This window comes from Nomascus leucogenys, chromosome 24 (genome assembly GCF_006542625.1).
Source record: "Nomascus leucogenys isolate Asia chromosome 24, Asia_NLE_v1, whole genome shotgun sequence".
NCBI lineage: Eukaryota > Metazoa > Chordata > Mammalia > Primates > Hylobatidae > Nomascus > Nomascus leucogenys.
Window position 1 is genome coordinate 20,416,696 of NC_044404.1, and position 21,887 is coordinate 20,438,582.

General features: G+C 50.0%; 1 protein-coding gene across 2 annotated transcripts in view; it reads left to right on the forward strand.

Annotated features, from left to right (window-relative positions):
- The first annotated feature begins 12,642 nt into the window (after window positions 1-12,642).
- Window positions 12,643-21,887, forward strand: part of VWA5B1 (von Willebrand factor A domain containing 5B1) — a 65,633-nt gene continuing 56,388 nt past the window's right edge. The window contains exon 1 of one of the 2 annotated variants that reach the window (XM_030805413.1): window positions 12,643-12,856. The gene's annotated coding sequence lies outside the window, so the exon portion shown is untranslated. The remainder of the gene's footprint in view (window positions 12,857-21,887) is intronic. The other variant, XM_030805414.1, reaches the window with a different exon arrangement.

Consider the following 21,887-nt stretch of genomic DNA (forward strand, 5'->3'; position numbering starts at 1 on the left):
AAGGAATATCTGAGACTGGGTAACTTATAAAGAGAATAAGGTTTATTTGGCTCATGATTCTGATGGTTGGAAACTTCACGATTGGGCATCTGCCTCTGGTGGGGGCCTTGGGCCGCTTCCACTCATGGCAGAAGGTGAAGGAGAGCCGGCGTGTGCAGAGATCACATCTCAAAAGAGGAAGCAAGAGAGAGATGAGGGATGTGTCAGGCTTTTTTCTTTTCTTTTTTTTTTTTTTTTGAGACGGAGTCTCGCTCTGTCGCCCAGGCTGGAGTGCAGTGGCGCAATCTCGGCTCACTGCAAGCTCCGCCTCCCGGGTTCACGCCATTCTCCTGCCTCAGCCTCTCTGAGTAGCTGGGACTACAGGCGCCCGCCACCACGCCCGGCTAATTTTTTTGTATTTTTAGTAGAGACGGGGTTTCACCGGTGTCAGGCTTTTTTCAACAACCAGCTTTCTTGGGAACTAATAGAACAAGAACTCACTCACCCCTGAGAGAAGGCGTTAATCTATTCATGGGGATCCACCCCCATGACCCAAACACCTCCCATTAGGCCCCACCTCCAACACTGGGGATCAAATTTCAACATGAGATTTGAAGGGGACAAATACCCAAACCACAGCAGAAGCTGAGCAACCATTAACTAGTGTCATTAACACGAATACACAAACCCACAGGCCTGGGGCTGCCGCCAGCTGGGTAGGGCCTCAGATGCCTTTGAGTATTTCTGGAGATCCGAGAGTGGGGAAGGGGTTGTCCTGCACATGCCCTCAAACAAGTCCATGCTAGCTGGACAGCACCACGCCGTTGTGGTTGTCTGTGCAGGGCTGGGTCTAGTTTTTGTGGATGCTCAAACTGCTGTCTAGGATAGGATGCTATAGTTTAGTGTTCTCCAAGATGAAGCCTCAAGATGTCAAAGTGGCCTCTCTTCCCATTCTATCCTCCCCATGTAGGAGCCATACTGGGGTCCGTGCAGGTTGGGAAGAATTTGTTCATGCAACAACTATTTATTGAGCATCCACTATGTACCAGGCACCGGGATAAGGTGGTCAGGGAGGACCTCTCTGAGGAGGTGACATTTATGCTGAAGCCTAAAAGTCATTCATGCACAAAGTAACGGGCATAACACTCTGGTCAGAGGGCACAGAGTAGGGGGAGGACCTGAGGGTTGGGCTTGAGGCACTGAGAAGAGGTTGAGTGGCTGGAACACAGGTTAGGGACAGGGAAGTAGGAAGTAAAGTTTGTAGGGGAGTCTGGGCCTGGTCATCCAAGACCGTGGTGAGGAGTCAGGGTTTTATTTTGAGTGTGATGTCATCCCCAAAGTATTTTAAGCAGAGCAAGGATGTGATTTAATTTATGGCTACCAAGCAATGAGTGCACAGTGGGGTGAGGCATGAAGGGCAGCTGACAGCAGGGAGGAACCACCATGTGGGCCAGGAAAGGGGCTGGGGCTCGGTCCTGCAGGGAGGCAGGGGGAATGATGAGGGCTGTGTGGACTTGAGAGATATTCTATGGGGAGAATCAACCATGCTTTCTTATGGACTATCCATGGATAACTTGGTTTTTTGTTGTTGTTTTTTTTAATTATAAGAATAATATGTGCTCATCATATCAATGCCTTTCTCAGTAGAGCCCAGACCTGGTCCATGTGTCTATGTCAGGACAAGGCACTCCACAGATTTCTCCCTCTCTGGCCCTGGGCATTGGCACCCAAAGCTTCCTCTACACAGTCTTCCTTCCCCAGACAGAGGTTGTGACTGCCTCTGTGGCCTGTACTGGCTTCAGTTCAGCCAGGAACACCACGCTCCCCACAAATGAACACGTACAAATGGGTACATGCTATAGACAGCAGGAAACCAAGCATTGCAGACATTTCTAGGCTATGCCTAGAAGGCCCAGAGAGGTCAAGAGACTTACTCCATATTCCACAGCTACCGTGTAGTGAGTTTTAAAACCACAAATGTAGTTTTATTGCCACTGGATCATATATAGTAATTCCAAGAAGCATTACCTAAGAGATATTTTTGAGAATCTGTTTCAATAAATAGCTAGGAATTCACTTACGCAATAAACCCATCAAGTTTCTATTATCTATTATGGTCATGAGTTATCTATTATCTGCTAGATATCTGGCACCCAGCCATCCCCTGGAGTTATAAAGATAAATCAGATAAGGCCTCCTACCCTTGCAAAGCTCCAAGTTTGGTGGATGAGTGGGTACGGGGCGGGTGGGGAGAGGAGGAGTAAGGATGCCTCCAAACCAAAGGGCTACAATACCCCAGAGAAGTGCTGTGGCAAAGCCGTGCTTAATATGCTACAGGAAAGCAAATTAATTCTGCATAAGCCCATCAGATGCTTCTGATATAGAGCCTGTAATAGGTACTTCCAATGGCTTGAAAGAAGTTGTTCTCAAGCTCTTTATAAACATTTTCCTCACAAGTGTACTTAGCCTATTAATCTGGACCACCCACCACAGCAGGTTCTGTGAGGCTAAAGAAAATGTCAATCTTGATGCATACAAATGGTCCCCGATTGCAAATTCGTCACGTGACTGTTTTATGTATTTGAAGCTGTGTTTGTTTCTGGGTGCCCTCACCTAGTATAAGTTCCTTGGAGGAAGGGATCATGTCTGTGGCTTCCTTTTATGTTCTCCCTTCGGTCTTCAATAATGACTCAAGTGCCTACCAGGGGCTAGATTGTAGGTGCTGAGCAGAGAGCAATGAATAAGACAGGTATGGTCCCTGCTGTCGTGGAACCTGCATTTGATGCTCACAGAGGATCCTGTTGCTGGGTATTAATTTCCATGTATAGCTTTATGACTCCTGAATTTCATCTCCAGCTCAGTGTCATCTGAACTCCAAGCTAATATATTCAACTACAGTCTGTACCTGGATACATGATTTACTATAAACTCATTACATCCTGAACAAATTTCTAGATTCCCACCAATGCTACCACCCAACTGGTCCTCCCCCTGCCTTGCCTATTTCTACAAATGGCACCACCACCCATGTAATTATACAAACCCATAACTGGGGAGGCACCCTTGATTCTTTCCTTTCTCTTTCACCCACACCCAATCCATCTACTGCTCTCCGTCCCCTACCGCTCCCCGCCACCACCACCATCTTTTATCTATTACCACAGTAGCGTCTCCATGATCTTCTCCCGGCTTCCCCTACTCTAACCCATTCTCTACCCAGTGGCCAGGATGAGCTCATAAAATGCAACAAAAGCACATTTGCCCTCTTTATATATCCCCCAGTGACTGTCAATGGCTCTCGGAGTAATATTCCAACTCTCATGGTGACCCATCTGTCCCTCCGACCTCTTACTTGCACCTCTCCTTGGTGTGAGTCACTCTCACTTTGCTCTGGCCCATTTCATCCCCTTTCTCTTCCTTGGGTTTACCCTTTGGAATTACTGCTCCCACTGTCTCTGAATGCTCCTCCCCTGCCCCACCCTCTGAACAGATGGGAGCTGGGTTCCTCCTCATCTTGCATTTTTCAGCTCGGGTGTCACCTCCTCAGAGAAACACCCCCCTGACTTCCTAATATAGCATGGTAATCCCAGTCCCCCACCCTAGTGACTCTGTAGCAAATGACTCAAGTTATTCCCTTTGCAGCACTTATCAAGACTTTAGTGACCTCATTGCTGTGGAGTGTAGGATCCAGATGGTGAAGACAATGTCTATTGGGTTGACCAATCATGGCCTAGTGTCTACACAGAGGAGATGCTCAAATACTGGTTGAATTAAAACAAAACAAACAAAACCCAAACACTTCCCAGGGCTGTTTTGAGGATGGCATGAATCAGCATGTGTAAAACACAGCCCCAGGTACCTGGTAGGTCCTCAATATACTCACACAATGTCCCAGGCAGCCTGAAGATTTCAGGCACTAGAAATGCACTATCCTTTTCTCCTGGGTGTGAGGCAGGGGGGAACATGAGAGAACAGAGGGCAGGAAACACATGGAAGTGCTCCTGACCACACTTGAAAGAATCTATTTACCTTTGTTTTCTTCCTTTTTTAAAATTTGTTTTTGCCATGATTCTATTTTTAAAGAGCTGGAAGAGCATGGTACAAGATTGATAGCTTCAGAGATTCAGCCCTTTTTTGTCCCTCTAGCAGCCCTCCCTTGCCTTGATCAGCCACCTGTTCTGCGATGCTTGCATCTGCCCAGCCCCGGCTCTCCCTGCCATCAGTGAGCTGCCTGGGGCCCCTGGCCAGGCCAGACTGTGTTCCTGCCCCCAGGACAGCTTTGAAGCCAGGAGCTGTCGCTGCTTGTTTGTTTGTACCAAGGCACTATGAATGGCAACAGATCATGAATAAGAAACAGGCACCTGATGACAGAGCAGTCATCTCCAGCCAGCACCAACCCCTGCCAGCAGCCATCTGTACACTCCAAGCAGCCTGCCTCCAGGAGAGACAGCAGGGTGCAGGGCACAGGGTGCTGAAGTTGTAGGGAGAACCCACGTCAGCTCAGTAAGCAGGTATCAAGCCCCTCTGTGTGCCAGGAGCTATGTCTGGGTTCCAGCCCTGGCTCTGCCACTAAAGCCAGGAGACAGGTAAGTTCCTTAACTTTTTGGATCTTCAGTTTTCTCGCCTATTAAATGGGTATAATAATAATTCCAAATGGGTACCTTTTATTCTTGATAAAGGTCTTTTCCATCAGTGATTTCATCTGGCCTATACTCAGTTGTTCGACAAATATTTTCTGAGTGCCTGCCTGGTGCAGGCACCAAGCGTGGCATAGCAGAGGAAGTAACCGAAAGAGCTAAGGTATTGGCCTTCATAGAGCTTGCATTGTAGTAGAGGAGAAAGACATTCATCAAGTTGTTAATTGCAGTTGTGATAAGTGCTACACAATCTACAGAGGGACTGGTACTCAGGGCACAAGAACTGGAGATTGGGGGGTGGGACCTTGAAGGTCTCCTGGGGAAGTAATGCTTGAGCTGACACCTGAAGAACTAACGGCTTTAATTGAAGGGAGGACGGAAGAACGTTCTGGGTAAAGGGAACAGCTTAGACAAAACCCAGATAGCCCAGAGCCAATGAGGGCCTGAAAGGGATCCAGTGTTTCTGGAGGGTGCGGAGTGGATGGAAATGAAGTGGGAGCCATTTTCAGGGACCAGACCTACAGGCTCTTGTCGGCAGAGGTGAAGAGGAATTGTGTCTTCATCCAAGAGCAGTGGGAAGACATTGACCACTTTAATCAGGGTGTCTTAAGATCGAATTTGATGCTTTGCAAGGTCCATTCTGGCTGCTGCATAGAGAGCATTTGGGAGTTGTCTGAGGGGAAGCAGGACACGAGAGGCTGTTGCAGTTGTCCCAGAGGGAAATGAGGGCAGGGCTGGAGAAAGCATCATGGTGGCCTGGGCTGCCATTCACCAGTGGGGAGACAGGAACTCCCATCTCCACTCTAAAGATAAGAGAATCAAGCCTCAGAAAGGAAAAATGGTCCCCACAAATAGCCAGTGATGGAACAAGGACTCATGTTTGACCCCCAGGGATCCAGGGGTGGGTGTCATTATTTAGGTGAGTGCCAGGTGGCTCTGAGTAAAGACTGGTCCCCGAAGCCAGGGAGGTCCTCTTTCCTAAGGCTCTTGCCACTAAAAGTGATGAGAGCAGGCTCCAGCCTGACTCCTCTCTTCTCAACAAATGCTGAGCCTTCAGCCAAAGCCCAAAGGGGCCGGCAGTGGCCAGAAGGAGACCAAGCTCGAGGACCAGTTACAGACAGGACCTGGAAGGTGCACTGTGTGAGCTTTGGTAGCACAGAGACCTGGGCACAAACTCTGCCTCTGCCACCTTCTGGCTATGTGCCCTGTGAGCTTGCCTGTGGCTTCCTGGCATCCAACCCAAGCTACATAGCATTACACCAAGGGCATAAGCCTTTGTTACCTAGGCTGGATACACTGAGGTTGTTAGGACCCCTTTGACAGATTCTCAGCTGTCCTGTCTCTCCAAGGCTGTCCTCTGGTGGGACAGACTCAACATCAGGGCTAGAAGGGGGTGTATCTTCCCTGTACTGGGGCATTAAGGCATAGGCACTGGCGTGGTCAGTGAGGAGGATTATTTTCTCAGTGCTTTGTTTTAACATAACACCACAAGGTGATAATAAAATGAAAACTGACTTTTAGTTGAATTGTTTTTAAATTCCCTACAGAAAATGCAACTCTTATTGCCTGGACCCAGAGGGGATGGCTCCCACAACCCGGTCCCCTGGCATGCCACGATCTCTCTCCCACCTTCTTCCCACCTATGTCAGGTGCCAAGGCTTCCCCACCCCCTGCCACTGCCACCTTCTCTGGGGAGGAGAGGAGTAGCTTGCCATGACTCTTTGGGGATACTGAGGTAATAGGGTCATATGTTCTTTCATTTGCTGATTCAACAAATAATTATGAAGCCCCTCTATGTGTCAAGATCAGCAATAGATGTCGTGAATACAGGTGTACATGAGACAAGATGCTGCCTCTGAGGTCTCATTCACTTCTTCATCCAATATTATACTAATTGAGCACCTACTGTGCATGGGGCCCTGTGCTGGGCATGGGACACTGTGGCCCCCTAAGTCAGGTAATCTAACAGGATGGTTCTGCTTCCTGGAGGAGATGCTTCAGCTCTCCTTTGCAGGGCAGGTAGAAGAGAGCCAGATGGGGAAGGGGCAGGGTGTCTTCTAGAAGGAGGGATCGACATGGGTAAAATCTTAGAGGTATGAGACAACTCCAAGTCCAGGGAACCACAAATAGTTCTATGTGGTTGGAGTGAAGAGTCCATAGGAGCAGGGCCAGACGTCAAGACAGATCATAAAAGGCCTTGAATGTTATGTTAACAAGTGGAACTTTTTATGGAAGGCCATGGGAAAGTCAGTGAAGGGCTTCAGGGCAGGTTGAGAAAAGGGATTAACAGATGGGGACAAGTGTCATCAGATATTACAAAGATCTGGCTACAGCGTGGGGAATGGACTGGAATCCATGAGACTAGAGACAGAGAGACCAGGTAGGAAGCTGTTAGAAGGCTAGAACTGATGCCAGGGGAATGGAGAGGAGGACCTACCTAAAAGACATCAGGAAGGTGAAATCTACAAGAGGTGGTTGATATGGTTTGGCTGTGTACCCACCCAAATCTCATCTTGAATTCCCACATGTTGTGGGAGGGACCCAGTGGGAGGTACTTGAATCATGGGGGCAGGTCTTTCTCATGCTGTTCTCGTGGATAGTGAGTAAGTCTCATGAGATCTGATGGTTCCTGTAAGGGGGAGTTTTCCCGCACACACTCTTTTTTGCTTGCTGCCATCCATGTAAGACATGACTTGCTCCTCCTTGCCTTCTTCCATGATCCTGAGGCTTCCCCAGCCACATGGAACTGTAAGTCCAATTAAACCTCTTTCTTTTGTAAATTTCCCAGTCTTGGGTATGTGTTTATTGACAGGATGAAAAAGGACTAATACAGTGGTGTATCAGTTAGCTATAGCCAGAAAATGCTGCATAGCAAACCACTCCAAACTCAGTGACTTAAAGCAGCAATAATTTATGGTCATATATCTCTAGATAAGCTAAGAATTGGTTGATCTTGGCTGGGCTCTGCTGGACGGCTCTGCTGAGCTGTGCTTGACTTGCTTATGCATCTGCAGTTGGCTGATTTCAGCTGGGCTTGATTGGGGTGGTTTGGTCCTGCTCTGTTATCTCTTCTCCTCCTGGAACCAGTGGGCCAATCTTGCCATGTTTTTCTTATGGCAACAGGGGCAGAGTCCCAAGAGAACAAACCCAATCAGGCAAGCCCTTTATCGGCCTTTAATTATGTAATTCCCACAATATTAAATTGGCTATGTCATGTGGCTGAACCCAAGGTGAAGGGATGGGAGCAACATTCCACCTTTTTAGAAGAAGAACTGCCAAATCACATAGCAAAGGGCATGGACACAGGGAGGGGTGAAGAACTAGGGCAATTCATGCAGTTTCCTGCATCAGGTAAGAGGCTGGAACAGGAGAGCAGAGAGAAAGGGAGTTCCTGAGGGTTTGTTTGTTTGATTGTGTTTGTTTGCCAAGAATGTGATATCAGCCCAACTGTCTCCAAAACTTGAGCTTGGCCCCCTTCATACCCCACAGCCATACTTGGCTGGGTCCAACCCCTTCAGGAATTAAGCCTGAGGCAGGGGTCCTCTCAGATGCAATGCCTATGCAGCCTGGCTACCCTGCTCAGGATGTTCTAGGGAAAGAGCCACCCCTAGGCCCCTGTCCCCCATCTAGACTCTCCCTAGTCTCTCTGACAGCCCTGCTCTGGCCCCACAGGCTGCATCACTGAAGGACTAGCTTTCCTTTCTTATCCAGACTGTGTTGGTTACACACTCCAGAGATTTGTTTCCCTCCATGTGGGCAGAAACAGCCACACAAATGCTTTCAATCATGTAAACAGAGGGCTGGGTGGGAAAAGAGGTGTGTGTTTGCAGTGGGGAGGAATCCACTGCTTTTGTCCTCTGAATTCCCTCTTCACCTCTGCACCCACCTCTCTTCTCTTGCTGCCATTCCAGACCATCTACCTTGCATTCTCCAACTGCAGAACAAATAGGAAGGAGATTTAGCCTCTCCAGAGGGCAACCCTGAAGGAAGGAGGCAGAAATGGCCTGTACCCTAGCTAGCCTGACCAAGTGACCTGGGAGAAGTCATCTGCCCTTTCTGGATCTCAGTTTCACCCCTATAACATAGTAATATTCATCTATGGAACATTGCATGTTTATTAACATTGCATGTTATTTTAACAGATGCTCGTATGGTGCTTACTAAGCCCTTTGCAAATATTAACTCATTTAATGATCATAACAACAATTCAAGGCACCATCATTCTACAGAGAGGTTAAGTAATTTTCCCAAGGGCACACAGCTGGGAAATGATCAAGCCAGGGTTTGAACCCAAGCTATTTGGTATCAGAGTCCACATTTAATCATCCTATTATGCTGCTACTTCCTTTCCTGGCCTCTCTGAATTTCTAGAAGTTCAGCAACCTGGCCTCTTGGAATCATGCCTGTCCTGTATCCTTTATTTCCTCTGTATGGGTATTGTGGATTAAATTGTGTCCCTTTAGAAGATATGTTCAAGTCTTTTTTTTTTTTTTTAACTCTAAGTTCTGGGATACATGTGCAGAACGTGCAGGTTTGTTTCATAGGTATGCATATGTCATGGTGGTTTGCTGCACCTATCAACTCCTCATCTAGGTTTTAAGCCCTGCATGCATTAACTGTTTGTCCTGATGCTCTCCCTCCCATCACCACAGGCCCTGTTGTGTGTTGTCTCCCTCCCTGTGTCCATGCGTTCTCATTGTTCAACTCCCACTTATGAGTGAGAACATGTGGTGTTTGGTTTTCTGTTCCTGTGTTAGTTTGCTGAGGATGATGGCTTCTAGCTTCATCCATGTCCCTGCAAAGGACCTGTCTCATTCCTTTTTATGGCTGCATAGTATTCCATGGTGTAACATATGTGCAAGTCTTAACCCCCGGCACCTGTGAATGTGACCTTACTTGAAAGTAAGGTCTTTGCAAATGTGATCAAGCTGAGATGCAGCCATACTGGGTTAGAGTGGGCCCTAATCCAGTGTCTTTATATGAGAAAGGAAAGGGAGACTTGGAGACAGACACGGAGACACACACAGGGAAGACGGGCATGTGAAAATGTAGGCAGAAGTTGGAGGGATGCAGCTACAAGCTGCAGGGTGACAAGGATTGCCAGCAACTGCCAGAAACTATGAGGAAGCAAGGAACAGTTCTTCTGTGAAGACTTCAGAAGGGGTGAGGCCCCACTGGCACCTTGATTCCAAACTTCTAGCCCCTAGAAATATGAGAGAATAAATGCCTGCTGTTTTGATCCACCCAGTTTGTGGTCATTTGTTTTGGGAGTCCCAGGAAACTAATACAATGGGGTAAGAAAATCTTGAACCCTTCAAGAAGAGGCAGCTCGCAGCCTTCTCCACACACACCATCCACATCTCCCTTCAAGAAGAGGCAGCTCGCAGCCTTCTCCACACACACCATCCACATCTCCCTTCAAGAAGAGGCAGCTCGCAGCCTTCTCCACACACACCATCCACATCTCCCTTCAAGAAGAGGCAGCTCGCAGCCTTCTCCACACACACCATCCACATCTCCCTTCAAGAAGAGGCAGCTCGCAGCCTTCTCCACACACACCATCCACATCTCCCTTCAAGAAGAGGCAGCTCGCAGCCTTCTCCACACACACCATCCACATCTCAGGTCCTCTGTCTCCCGCCACCTCTCATGTCCTCTTCATGCCTTGTATGCACTCAACCAGGCTGACATTGTTCTCCCAAAGAGTTTTGGTCCAAAAATGTAAACTCCAGGCTTGGGATGGTTGAGTCAAAAGGATGACCAGTGGATACAGACTTCTGGTCCCATATTCATTGGGAGACAGGAATCTTGAACTTTGTGGGGGACTGAGAATTGGACTTTGGGAGCCTGGGGATGTGTTGGGGTGGTGGGGGTTAGAATTCGAAGTGGCTATGTCCCCAAGCCCCGGTCCCCTATCTCCAAGGAACCAGGACTCTCTGAGCTGAAAAGTGACTCATAGCCACTCTAAGAGGCATGAGGTCATGTGGCATTGTTGCAAGGGTGCTAGACTTGGGAGTCATGGAGAAATGAGTTTGAATCCCAGCTCTGCCACTTCTTGGCTATAACAAAAGTCCAGTCACTCCACCTCTCAGGCTCAGTCCCCACCCCCTGTGGAGCGGGGCTGATGATACCTGTTGCACTGGGTGATTACAAGGGTTAAATAAAATAATGCACGCAGAAAGCCTTCAGGGAACTGTTGTGTGGGACAAAATCTGGTTGGGAACCTGAGTGCCAGGTTCCTGGAAATCTGTGTCTTACTCATTATCACTTTCCCCAAGCACTGGCTCCAAGGCCCGGCTCAAGGTGAGCAAGTATAAGTATCGAACTGGAGGTGAACTTTGTCTCATCTTTGGTTAGTCCTTGTATGGCAGAGGCACCTTTCCATTGCCCAACCTATCATTTTCTCCTCAGCCTATGACAGCAGTTTTGCTTCTCTCTAGAGGCTGTATCCGACACCCTAGCAGGCATTCAGAGGTAATCCAGGCAAAACAGCCAAGCCTGAGAAGTTCATTTGCCCATGTCTAGTTCACCTTTCTCTCACCCCCTCCATTCCCTCTGCCCAGCAGTCCCCCCAAATTCCCCTTCCAGAATGTTCTCTAAGGTTCTTTTGCTGGGGCTTCCCTTTCAGCTGTCTGACACCTTCATAGATGGGGAAGTCCTGAGACTCTTTTGGAACCCTAAGGTGTGACTCCATAATGGGGAATCACTGGTTCGTGGACTTCTGGCTAAGATCACATGTCATCTGTTACCCCAGCAGGGAGTTCTTGCACCCCACCTGACATCTGTGCTCCCTTTTCCCATTGCATCCACCCACTACCCCTATCCTATCCTCAGGCTCCACTCTCCTTAGGCAGAGAGTGCAGAAGAGGGGGTGATCATCTGTCCCAGATGAAGCGTTTTGTGTGGAGAAGGAGGTAGGGTGGAGAGGTGGCATCAGACAGACCTGGGTTCCAACTTTGGCTCTTCCACGTCCTGCGTGGCCTTAGGAAAGTCACATCACCTCTCTGAACTCATATTTGAAATGAACATAGCATAGCATCCACCTCCCAGTGTTTGGTACAGAACGAGTGAGATGCACTTCTTCCAGGCCATGTGTGCAGTGCCCAGCACACAGTGACAGCTATAAAAAGCCAATAAGATACAGTGGAGTTTCCAGTGTTGGGATCACTGTGAATTTGAATCCCTGCTCTGTCACTTCATGGCTGTGTACCTTCAGCAAGTCACTCTGCCTCTCCGAATCACAATTTCTCTGTAAACCAGGAAGAAAGGCCCTCTTCTTGATGATTTTTATAAGGCTTAAATGAGATGTGTGATCATTTGCTCCATCCTGTACCTCTGAAGCATCTCTCAACTTTGAACTCGTTAACTCGAGGCTCTGAATTTAGATTTTGCGGTCCTAACCCAGCTGGCCACTTGGCTTCCTTGATTATAACAAGCCCCTGGCTCTCTGGGCTACCCAACTTTGTATCTCCAAAGGCCAGACCTCCAGTCCGATGCCTCCAGGAGTTGCACCTAGAATCCTAGCAATTTCCCATGTAGCTTTGGCATGGCCAAGTGCAGCAAGGGATGGCTTGGAACTCTAAGGGTCAACAGGCATGGCCAAAGGCCCCGGCAGAGGACCTGCCCGGGAACATGGTCACCAATGCTGTCTGTTCACTACACCGTGGCCTCATGGGGGAGAATGGATTGGCAGCTTGTAACACTTGGCTAAAAAATAAACTTGCTGGGTGGCAGGCAGATATAGAGGGGCCAGCTCCTGCACAGGCAGTAGGTACCCCTGGCCCAGGCAGACTCTGCACAGTGCTGAAATACCCTGGAGGCAGCCCCACTTCCCAGGGAGGAGCTGCCAGCAGGACTGTTATCACCGGCCAGGCCCTTTCCTTCAGCCCCAGCAGGGATTAGCTGAGGCTGCTAAGTGGCCTCCAGCTTTCTCCTGTGCTCCGGAGAAGGGGGGAGGGAAGGGCGAGGGGTGGGGAAACAGCACCAGCGGTGTGTGCGTATGGGGTGATTGTCATGGTTACGCTCTGACAAAACAAATGGCTCGGCTTCCTGCAGGCCACCTAAACAGCTATCGCAATGTGGGCATTGATCAAGCCAGCTGCCAGGGCAGCGGGCGCAGGGCTTGGGCACTGGAGCCCAGCCCCGGACCGCACCTCCAGCAGTGCTGGGTGCAGAAGGCAGTCACTGTGGCAGTGGAGAGAAGGAGTGTGTACCCAGACACGTGTTGCTTCTGGGGTAAGGTAAGGACTGGCCCCACTTGTGTGAGGAGGAGAGGCTGGACAAGGGGGCTGCTCTGGGGGGGCAAGCGCATGCTTGAGTGTGTGTGTGTGTGTGTGTGTGTGTGGTGAGTTTGTGTGTCTATGGGCATGTGTGTCAGGGTGTGTACACTGTGTGCAGGCACCATGGGGAGGATTCCAAGATGCTTCAGCATAAGAAGTGAGGGAGCACGGCCACATGTTGCTGCTCAGGTCCAGGTCTCTCTCTCTCTCTCTCTCTCTCTCTCTCTGTCTATCTCCTCTATTTCTCTCCCTCCCCACCCCTTCTCCTGCTCCCTCTTCTCTTTCTCGTTTGCTTTCTGTGTCTGTTTCTCTTTTTTCTGTGTGTGAGTCTCTGCGTCTCCTTCTCTCTGTGTCTCTGTCTCTCTCTTCTCTGTCTCTGCCTCCTTCCTCCCTCTCTCAACCTTCCGTCCCTGCCACCTGTTTCCACCACTTCCTGGTCAGTCCCCCATCATCCCTCGTCTGTCCTCCAGAGCTCTGGGGCAGTCAGGAGCTCTGCAGGGGCTCATGCCTGCTGCCCTTCGGATGCCCCGCAGCTTGTGACCGTCCCCAGATCCACGGGCCAAGCGCACACCCTTCCTTTCCTGAGCCCCGCGTCCCTGGGCTCCTGCAAGGTAAGAGGGGAAGGAGAAAAGGTCCTCGGGCAGAGGGAGGCGGCTAGCGGAGAGGAACTCAGCAGCGCGTGCAGCGTGGCGCCTGCTAACGCATCAAGCCTCCGCTGGAAGTTCCACCATAACATCTGCGGCAGCCCCAACGGTTCCACCCCATGCTCCCGCCGGCACCACAGCAGCAGAAAGAGGCCTGTGGGGCGGGAGCCAGAACCATTTCATCCTCTCTTCTGAAGAGCAACAGGCGTCACACCATCCTGCCTCTCCCACTAACCCGGTTCCTTCTTTTGCTTTTTCTTTCTTTTTCTCTTTCTTTTTTCTTTTTCTTTCCCTCTCTTTCTCTTTCCTTTCCCTCTCTTTCTTTCTCTCTCTCTCTTTCTTTCCTTTCTCTTTCTTTCCTCCCTCCCTCCTGTCCTTCCTTACCTCCTTCCTTCTTTTTTTTTAGACTTAGGAAGTAAGTCTTCTCTGCTGAGGCACAGCTCCTTCCCTGGGCTCACCTGTCTAAACCCAGCCAGCTCGTGGGGACTGGACAAGGCTCAAAGGGGTCTAGATGAACTCCAGTCCCCCTGCTCCTGGGAAGAGGCCGTGAGGCCACGAGGCTCTGTGGTTAGCTGGGTTGGCCGGTGGGGCTGAGCACATGTGCATGTGTGTGCATGTGATGCATGCAGGTACATGCTCTTGAAAGGTATATTAGGGCATGTGTGTGTAAGGGGATTACCTGGAGGGTAGTGACATGTATCAGGGGAACTACAAGAGTTGGTAAGCGGGCCTGTGTGTGTATATAAACATGTTTACGTGTTTGTGGGTGCATGTGGGGGACACCCTGTATTTGCTGCTGTGCAGGGATTCAAGAGTGCAGGGGCATGCGTGTGTGTGTGTGCACACGTGTGCACATGCAGAGGACTGTGAGTTGAACTTGACCCAAAGGTTGCTGGGCAGGGTCCCCAAGGTCTGATATGTGGCTGTGGGGCCCTCATCACCCAGTCTTGGCTGGCACCTGTCTGCAGGGATAGTGCTTCGGTTGTCTCCAATCCAGCCCCATCCAGGTGATGGTGCAGGGCTGGTGGTCACTGTGCCTGGGTGGGTGGCCTGCAGACCCCACTGCCTTGCTGGCCTGAGATGGGCCAAGGCTTCTGACCTGGAAATGGCTCAGGCTCTGAGCAGCCTCCTCAGCTTCAGGGATTAGGAAACTCAGGATCTGTGACCTCACAGAAAATGGGTGAAGACCAGCTCCAGATCTGGGCCAGACACAGCTCTCAGAAGGTGCTCTAGACATTGGCGATTAGGCTGTTAGTAAAGTTGTCCTGGCTGGGGGGAGGAGGTAGAAGGCAGGGAGCCCCATCATGCTAGCATATAATTTTGTTCAGGAAAACCATGCCCTGCTAAACCAATCAATATTTGATTTGTCCTTTGAGGACTGAAAGTTTTGGCACATGGTTGTAACTATAATCTTATTTTGGTCCAACATAAGATTCTATTTTCATATTTTTAGTCTCATTTTTCTAAATGAAATCCCAACTGAAATCTTTTCTTCATTCACCCTTTCCTATGACATGTTGGTCCCTGTTTTAAGTGGATTCACTTACAGTGGGCTTTTTCTGGTCAAATTATTGGGTTAACATGGGGATCTCTCATGATGAGTGTTTAATGCTTGTAGAGTTTATGAATGAATGACTATGGAGTTCTTTCCAGAACCATTCACTTTTGCCTTTCAGGCCTCTTGCTTCTGCACTGCCTGCCTCACCTCAGGTCATTCATTAGTTTATTCAGCATTTAATGAGCACCTGCTGATTGTCAGGATCTCTTCTAAGGCACTGGGAATACAATTGTTGACAAAATATACAAAGATCTCTGTCTTCCTAGAGCTTATATTCTAGTGGACCCACTAAAATCTCACCTTCCTCCACCTCTTACTCCCTTTGGATACCATGGATTCTATTCCTGGGACCGTCACCTTTGCTCAAAGAAAGACCCAAACATTCATGGCTGTACTAGCCAAGTTAGATTAGGCTACGCTGCAGTAAAAAAGCAGCAACGTTTTAATTCCTGCTCTTGCCGCATGTCCAAAGTAGGCCATGCCTCTAACGGAGGCTCCTAGGGGGCACATTCCTCCATGTTCGCTGTGGCAGAGAACATGACATGGGCAAGCACACACTGGCTTTGAAAGCTTCCACCTGGAAGTGACACACGTCGCTTTCACACATTTCATTGGCTGAAGCCAGAGGCACATCTAGGCCTTCAAGGAAGCTGGGAGCTGCAGCTTACCATGCACCCAGAAGAGGAGAAGGCAGAAGATCTGTACAACGGCATGAAGATCACATGCAGCCTTATTCAAGAGCGGGGCATCATAGTCTTGATCAGAATACTTATAGGAAATAAGGAAGAAAGGACAGGTCATCCTGGGTTGAGTCCCTTCAAGGATCTTAGCCCTCCTTCTCTGACCACTAGCACTCAGGGCTGACCAGCAGATCTGAATGCCTGGTGGCCAGCAGGATTGGCCTCTGCCACTCTCAAGCCTCAGCACAGCAAAGCAGCAGGTCCCCTATTCACAGAGGAAGCTCTGCCCTGGGAGCGCTAATCGTTTTGTGTTATTTCCCCTCTGAGCCTCAGTCTCCTGATCCTTAAAATGGGATAATAATCCTTATTTTGCTCCTATTCATAGAGCCCTAATTAATTCATGGATGTGAAAGTGCTTTAATTATAAATTGCTTTCTATGAGGCATGGAGGCTCATTATGATTACTTTCATGACTCGGTGGTGGATTTTTTTTTTTTTTTTTGGTGGGGGGACAGAGTCTTGCTCTGTCTCCCAGGCTGGAGCGCAGTGGTATGATCATACCTCACTGCAGCCTGGAAGTCCTGGGCTCAGGCAATTCTCCCACCTCAGCCCCCCAAGAAGCTGGGATTACAGGTGTGCCACCACACCTAGCTAATTTTTGTGTATGTGTGTAGAGATGGTCCCCCTATGTTGCCCAGGCTGGTCTCGAACTCCTGGCCTCAAGCAATCCTTCCACTTCAGCATCCCAAATGGTAGGATTACAGGCATGAGCCACCCTGCCCAGTCTCAGTGGTGAATTTGAAAGGGTAAGCTGGTCAGGAGCTACAACCTCTTCACTGCTTACAATTCCATCATTTTTAATCCTTTCCTTTGAATTCTTGAAGACTTTTCTAAGATACCCCATTTCTAAAAGATTCCTTACAAGCCTGTCAGAAAGTCTGGCCTTGATTAGCTTTATCCCCACATCCCACCTTCCCCTACACAGGGCAAAGCCACCCGCTCACCTTCACAGTCAGCCAGGCACTGTGCCTGGCGCTTTATGCACAATCCTCTTTCTCATCATCATAAGGCAGTGAGGCGAGCTCTACTTCTGTGCCCTTTTATAGATCAGAAAACTGAGGTCAGGGAGGTGAAGTAGCTTGCCTGTGTCACCCAGTGCTACAAGTCAAAGCCTGGTTTTGAGCCTAATTCCTAGAGCCTGAGGAGCTCCTGATGCCCAGGCTGGCTGACGAGGGGGACTCTGCAGCTGGCCTCCTCTCTCTGCTTCCTTGTCCCTGGTTGGTTTAGTCTGTGTTGCTGACAACTCTATGTCGTACCTGGGACTCTCAAAGAGAGGGCTTTTCTCTTGCTTCTGTGGATGTGGGATACTGTTCCCATGGATTTTGCTATGGCATAGTGGTAAACGCAGAGGCACTGGAATGGAAGCGGCCGGGGTTCAGTTCCCAGAGTCATCCCTTCCTAGCTTTATGACCTTGGGTGGGTTTACCAACCTCTCTTATATTCACTCAGATCACCTGTAAAAAGAAAAAAAACTTGCACTTACAGGGTTATGAGGGATCCGTGTGATTATCCACATAACTTTCTTTGCACAGTGCCTACGACCCAATGGAGGAGTTTGTGCAAACTGTCGGGAACCTCCAAACCCTAAAACCCTGCCTCCTTAAACCTGGTTGGCAGTGGGAAACCCGGTATTCTTTTTTTTTTGAGACAGAGTCTCGCTCTGTCACCCAGGCTGGAGTGCAGTGGTGCGATCTCGGCTCACTGCAAGCTCCACCTCCCGGGTTCACGCCATTCTCCTGCCTCAGCCTCTCCGAGTAGCTGGGACTACAGGCGCCCGCCACCACGCCCGGCTAATTTTTTTTGTATTTTTAGTAGAGACGGGGTTTCACCGTGGTCTCGAACTCCTGACCTCGTGATCTGCCCGCCTCGGCCTCCCAAAGTGCTGGGATTACAAGCGTGAGCCACCGCGCCCGGCCAAAACCCGGTATTCTAAATGCAGCCTCTCCAACTGTCTCCCCCTTCCTTCTTAACCTTCAGCTGGTTCTGCACCAGCTGGAGCCCAAGAAGAGGGGAAATACCAACCTAGCCTGAGATTTTCCTGCAGTAAGATGCCCCATGAGGTCCATTCTGAGGCCTCTTTGTGTGTCCCTTGTGTTCCAGTTTTGTTTTTTTGTTTTGTTTTTGTTTTTGTTTTTTGAGATAGAGTCTCACTCTGTTGCCCAGCCTGGAGTGCAGTAGTACAATCTTAGCTCACTTCAAGCTCCACCTCCCAGGTTCAAGCGATTCTCGTGCCTCAGCCTCCTGAGTAGCTGGGACTACAGGCGCCTGATGCCCCGCCTGGCTAATTTCTGTAGTTTTAGTAAAGGCGGGGTTTCACCATGCTGGTCAGGTTGGTCTCAAACTCCTGACCTTAAGTGATCCACGCACCTCAGCCTTCCAAAATGCTGGGATTACAGGCGTGAGCCACTGCGCTCGGCCTCCAGTGGCATCGTGTTGAAATGACTTCGAAGTGGGAGTCATCTCTAGTGTGCTGACTTGGTAGGAGAGAAAGCCAGGGTACTGATCTACTATCCCACTCAAAACATGGGGAAGATGCTGTCTCCTTTCCCCACTCCTACCCCCGCCTCCCCACTCCTAGAAAGCACAGCAAAAGGGCAGGAGCCAGTGAGAGGTGGAGCCCTGGGGGTTTGCCGCAGTCAGTGATGAGGGGTCACAGGCCCTGTGTAAGAGCAGCTGGCTGGCAGGCGCACTAACTCAGCCTGGGCACCTGGACCTGGCTGGAAAGGAGCAGGCAGCAGGGGGGCGCCATTAACAACCCAGGATCTGGGGCCTGTTGCTTGGATTCAAATCCTGGCTGTACACCCACTCACTGTGTAACTGTGAGGTTTTCTTCACCTCTGTAGGTCTTGGTTTCCTCTGCTGCAAAGTGAGGATGAGCTGCTTCATAGGGTCTTTCTGGGGATTCAATGTGAAAATCTCCCTGGCACTCAGGAAACAGTGCCACCTCTGAGAAGAGACTAAGTAGTCAGACACACAGATCCCTTCAACTGGGCGGGGTGCATGAGGAATGGGTATACATCTTCAGTCCTATTGTGGGTTGTCTGTCAGAGCAGCTGAGATCCTGGACTGTCAATCTGAACAGATGGGTGGGGTGAATTCTCCAGGTGCACTTCCTCTTGTTGTTAGATAAAGATGCCAGGACCCAGAGCCCAGAGGGACCCCGTGGGAAGGACCTTCTCCAGGTCATTCATGTATTCATTCAGCAAATAAGTATAGAGGGTGATGAATCTTTGTGGTTGGAGCTTGATCTCTGAAGGTGGGGTCCAAATCCCACCACCAGCTCCACCACTTACAAGTGTATTACCTTGCCCAAGAAATGTAACCACGCTGGGCTTCAGTTTCCTCTTCTACAAAGTGGGGATAATAGCCTTGCCTTCTTGATAGGATTGTCCCGAGGGTTACCAGAACTAATTCACAAAAAGCACTTAGAACACCACCTGGCATCTACTCATGGCTCAATATGTGTTAGCTGATATTTGCTGAGAACTGTTTTAGGCACTGTTCCATGTGCTAAGAACCATAACAAGGAAGAAGTATAGCTTTGACCCCTACCCCAGGGTCTTAAGATCCCACTAATCTTTATTCCCCACCAGCTGTGCTCCGTCTAGGCCCAAGAGGTGTGGCCAGACCATATGTGTGATGGCAGGGTCCCAGTCTGGGGTTCACATGCAGTTGGTGGCAGAACTGGTCCTCAGGCCAGGGGGCACTTTGACTCCCAGTCCAGTACCCTCTGCCACCCCACAAAGCTTCTCTGTGAAGGGGGCACAGTGTGTGGGGGGAAGCAGTCTCACAGGTTGGCCCAAACTGCTCTGGGACCTCAGAGAGAAGGGAAGGCAATGAATGTATTCTTCAGCCAACACCTAGGGAGGGGGCCCTGGGATGGCTGGGTGGCAGGTCTTAGGGCTGTAGGTGGCCAGAGCCACCACGGGGAAATGCCAAAAGCTCAGGTGCCCAGATGCAGTCACAGTGGGTGGGAGAGTGAAGCCAGGAGGATAACCCAAGGAGAAAAGGGAATTAAAGCAATAGCCAACATTTACTGCGGACCAGAAACTGGGGCAAGCATTTTACAGGGCAGTGTCTCCCTTGCAAGCCTCTCAATAACCCCAAGAAAGAGAAGACATTTTTACCTGCCCACTGTACAGAGGGTGAAACTGAATTTCAAAGAAGCATCCAATGAGAGAGCACTGGAGAAGGAAGAGGAAAGGCAGGTTCCAGGGGCAGGAATTCACTTCCTAGCCTGTCATTTTACCACTGCCAGGTTTTGCGGGCAGGCACAGCACAAGGATTTACTCTTCAACTCCCTAGGAGCCCCACTGCAACGGAGTAGCTCTAGAGGGGCAGTGGCTGGATTCAAAAACAGCTCTCCCTCTGCGCCACCAGCCGGTGAGCCCCTCAGCACACGGGGCGCAGTGTGCTGGAGACAGGGACAAGGCTCGAAGCCACATAGAGAGTTTACTTAGTGCTTTTCAGTGGAGCCACAGGGATGCTGGCAGCTCTGCTGGGTGAGCTCACCTTGCAAACATGCCCCTGGAAAGGTGGGTGTAAACTGAATTTGTGTAATAAAGCCCAATTTTCCCAGCGATGTGTGGGCACATTTCTGAGTGACCTTCAGTGAGCAGAGGCTCCAACGCAGGAATCTTACTGGGCCCCCAGTGGACAGGCATGGCACAATTTCCGTATATGTAAACCACTCCCTCGTTGATCTAATCCGACAAGCATCTTTTCAGACGCTTAGCCCAGATAGATGGCCCTCATTTATCTTTTCAAATGTGGATGTGCCTATTTCCCCCTTCTTTAGCAGGGCCAAACAGTCTCCTAGCTGGAAGCCCCAGACACCGTGGGTGGCTTGGCCCCAGCCTCCTGTCCAGACTGACTGTCCAGGACGTCTCAACTGGCTGGACTCCAGGTCTCTCAGGCAGTGTGAGGACATAAAGCACCGAGAAGCCTGAGCATTCTGTGCCTTGACTACTCCCCCAACCCCCAGCCCCCACCAAAGGAGACTACAGCTATCTCCAGGATGGAATCTCATGGGCTCTGGGCTGAAAAAATTTCTCCCATTGTTAGATTCTTTAGATGAACCCGTAGCCAAGGCCTATATCCACCCCATGACACATTTCATTCTATTTATTTGGCCACTCACTCATTCATTCAACCAATAGAGCACATGCCATCCATTCATTGTTGAGCACCAACTATGGGCCAGACACTGGGGAGAGACAGAGTATCCTGCCTCAAGTTGTGGGGGCTAACTGCTCCTGGTTGGGGTGGGTGGGGGACAGGACACAAGGCCTGAGGGCAGGGGCCCTGTACTTCTTGGTCATTGAGGTAGCTCAGCCTAGCACAGTGTCTGGCACAGAGCAGGTCCTCCATATAGGTCTGTTAAATGGACACACGGCACATGGATGATGAGACAGATAACATGAGTGGTGCTGACTGTGCTGGTGGCAGGGGGCAATCTTAGGCAATGCAGGACCCCGAGAAGGCTCCATGGAGGTGGTGGCATTGAAGCTGGCCTTGAAGGATGGCTAAGGAGGGAGAGGTGGCGACAGCATTCCTGGCAAAGCCCGCAGTGCCAGAAGAGATGGCGGTAGCAGAAGTCAGCCTTGTTTGGAGGCATAGCAAGATGTCTTGACTGGCTGGAGCATGGGGTAAATGGGGTGAGGGTGGGCCTCACAATCAGGGATTTGTTACCCATGTTGGCTGGATATAGGCCTACGTGGGGAGGTTTAGAGGAAGGAGACCAGAATAGGAGAAGCCCAGAATTCTAGAAGGTTAGAACAATCAGACCAGATCCAGAGAACCCACTGACTTGGCCCCACTTTGATACGAGTGTTGGTGCTATCTGTGATTGGGTGGCCCTTGGAGCATGGGCTTCTAAAGGGGCCATGAAAGCTGGACTTCCTAGAGGGGCCGGAGATGAGAAAAGAAGCAAGGGCCCCTAGCCCCAGGTAAGAAGGCAGGTGGCAAGCCCAGAATTGCTTGTGGGCTCACAATCTTCGTCTAGCCCAGGCCTAGCTGAGCCCACACAGCTAGGGGACCCCAAATCTATG